The following is a 3,383-nucleotide window of genomic DNA, read 5'->3' as shown; positions in this document are numbered from 1 at the left end:
AAGATAACCCTGTTTTGTTTCTTTTTAAAAATCCCTTAAGCCGGGCCTGGTGGCACATGCCTGTAATCTCAGTACTTGGAAAGCTGAGGGCAGGAAGATGGCTGTGAGTTCGAGACCAGCCCAGGCTACATAGTGCATTCCAGGTCAGTCTCAACTACATAGTGAGACCCTGTCTCAAAAACAAAACAAAACAAACAAAAATATTTTTTAAAAATTTTCATTGTATAAGTTAAAAAGTGGCCATGAGGAGTAGGTAAACTAAGTTTGCAATTCATTTTGAAATCTGTCATCTCAAATATATACAAATACATCTCTAAATATTGAACACAGACATAAATTCCACATCCACCAAAAAGAACACATTTTCTACTCTTATTTTCCAGCAATATCCTTGCTTGTCAGAATTCAGGACTAATCTTATTTTCTTTCCAAAGATGCATTACCAGTGTTCATATTGAGGATCTAATATTTTTATAAAATAACAATGGAAATGGTAAATTTTTCCTTAGCAATTTTCCCTTTATATCTGATGTTTGTGTATTACTCAGAATGCTGCCTATGGATGTAAGTTAGAAATATTTTAATTCTTTGTTCTTTTGTTCTTGATTATATTTTCTATAAATCTAATATCAAACTTTGGCTTAATAAAATCTTAGATGTATTAATGCCACTCTTTTCTATTTCTGTCATTTAACACTGTTTATAATGTTATAGATCTTTCTAAAAAATACCTTAAATATCTAGTTTAACCTTTCTTTTCAATGCTGGCAATAAAAAATTTAGAGTGACTTAGACATTGTCCATGTTTTAATTCATATTATTCAGTTTTCCCCTTAAAATGTCAGTATTTATTGTTTTATTAAGAAATATTCTCCCCTGAGTAAATCAAATAGTTTGCTGAATAGAAGATTGATTTTAGAAACTGCTTTTTTTAAACTTACATATTTTCTATATACTAAAAACTTGTTGAGGCTATCATTTTGATTAAATATACAAAGCAAAATTATATAAATTGGATCATTGAAAATATAAATGGAGGTGTAAAACTATGAATAAAGCATAAGGATTCCATATGGGTTAGTTTCATTCTGTTGATCAGATTGATCAAATCCTCTGTGTTTTTAAATGTTTGTGTTCTTGTATAGCGTGATTCAGTAATAATCTGGCTGATGAAATCGAAAGCTACATGAATCTAAAAAGTCCCCTGAGTAGTAGATCTTCCAGTATGGAATTGCACGGAGACAGAGACAGTGAACCTGGCAGTACTGCTGCATTTCTTCACCTTTTAGAGAGGAGATCAAGTCTACCTTTAGATCACGGTCCGCCAGTACAAGAGAATCCTGAAAGTGAAAAGAGTTCCCCTGCAGTGTCCAAGTCTAAAACTTTCACTGCTCATTTCAAGCTGCAGACTCCCCATTGAACTTACAAAGATTGTTCCACTTCCTTATCAGCATTGATGCATTCTCCACATGGCTCACAGGTTCTGTAGAAAATTCTTTATCGTGGCTAAAGCTGGAAAATATACTCTCAGAGTCCAAGATAGAAGTCCTCAAATCTGCGAAACAGGGAGTGACAGTAGCCAATAAGGTGTGGGAGGCCATAGTATCTGCCTACAGCTACTCAGATGATGAGGAAGAAAAGAGTAGAGATTACAGCTTCCCTGCTGGCCTAGAAGACCATATTTTGGGAGAGAATGTATCTCCTAACAGAAGTATTTCAGGGTTGGTCTCCAGTAAATTTACCCAGAGCAACATGAACCTTGGCAGTAGTAGCAGCAGTGGAGACACTGGAAAACCCCATTATCCAACAAGTGAAGTTCCATTTCCAAGAGGCACAAAGGGACAGGACTTTGAAAAATCAGACCACGGCCCTTCTCAAAATACCAGCCTGTCTATCATCAATCAGAATTGTACAATGGAGGTTTTGACATCAAGTTGTTCACCATGTAGATCTTGTGGATCTCTAGTTCATGATGAAGACAATATGGCTGGATGGGACAGCAGATGGCTGAAATTTGAGCACAACTTGTCCATTTTGTGGAAGCAACTTCTTGCCTCTTCTCATTATAGGATTTAAGGACTTCTTGCCTCTTCTCAGTATGGAATTTAAGGACTTGAGAGGTTCTGCAAGTTTTTTCTTGAAGCCAAATACCTCTGGTGACAGTTTACAGAGTGCCAGCATTCCACTGGCAAGTGAACCATTGCAGCAGAAACCTGTGTGCAGTTCGGCAGAGCCTGACTTGATCAACTTCATGGATTTCCCAACACATAGCAAGACTATAACTGAAGAGATGAGCTGCGCAACAGAGTCGAGCGATACAGTGAAGAAAGCCAGTGGAGATATCCAGACAGACAATGGCATTGGTGCCTAGCAGTTTATCCAAGTGAAGTGTATCTTTGACTCAAAGTCACAGTATTGGCGGTCCTTTGCAGAAGAGTGACTTCTCCCAGCTACCGTTCCATGGCCCCTTTAGGAAAGAGATCCAATCCTTCTCCTGTTTTTGTGCCTTACTTGAGTCCCCTCATGCTTCAAAAGAAATTGAATCTTTGCTAGAAAATAAAGGCAACCAGGTGATCCATTCCTCCTTTTTCATCAATTAGCAAGCCCCCCCCCATCTTCTGGAACCTTGTTTGGTATTTCAGGCATTTGGATCTTACAAGTAACTTGGTAGGACTCATCCTCACATCTGAGCATAGTAACAAAGGTGTCCAGATCCCTCTGTCATCTCTGTTCAGGATAGCAAACTTGTAAACATTCAGTATACGATATCAACCTTAAATCAGGAGCCAGGAGAACCTCTGTATGTCTCGTGGAGGAATTTCAATTCTGAAAAGAAACTGTGTCTTCTGTCTGTGGAACAAGAAGCAACAAGCACTTTAGTAGAAACTATAAGACAGAATATGCAGGATAATGATGTTCTGAAACCCATCACTCTGTTTTCCTGGCAGATGAAGCTAGACGTGAAGAGACAGAGAAGTACATACAGAAAAATCCTCTTCCTATCACTAGTGTCTCTTGGAAGAGAAAATATTGATATTGAGGCTTTTGACAATGAATATGGAGTGGCATAAAACAGTCTGTCTTCACAGATTCTGGAAGTTACAGATCGACACCCCACCAAGCACCAGTGCGGAGTGGTGTAGGAAGTGTTTCATAGAGCCTCTCGGGTAAACAAGACTGACTAGACAGCGCCGGAGCGTTGATCTGGAATCATTCAAGGCCTTTTCACAGTCCTAAGAGTCAGTGGAAACAACTGAAGTAATGAATTGTAATTCACTGAGTCATCTCAAAATGTAAAAGGCCATTAAAATACCCTGAGGTTCGTTGATGTTGAAGATCCTCAACTCTTGCATTCTGCCTCTTCTGGAAACGGTTTCTGGATT

General features: G+C 38.5%; 1 pseudogene; it reads left to right on the top strand.

Moving 5' to 3' along the window:
• Positions 1 to 242: 242 nt before the first annotated feature.
• LOC104876062 lies at positions 243 to 3,171 on the top strand (annotated as a pseudogene).
• The last annotated feature ends 212 nt before the right edge of the window (positions 3,172 to 3,383 follow it).

This window comes from Fukomys damarensis, unplaced genomic scaffold (assembly GCF_012274545.1).
Source record: "Fukomys damarensis isolate Sample0158 unplaced genomic scaffold, DMR_v1.0_HiC HiC_scaffold_30, whole genome shotgun sequence".
Lineage (NCBI taxonomy): Eukaryota > Metazoa > Chordata > Mammalia > Rodentia > Bathyergidae > Fukomys > Fukomys damarensis.
This window is presented reverse-complemented; position numbering and strand designations above follow the sequence as displayed.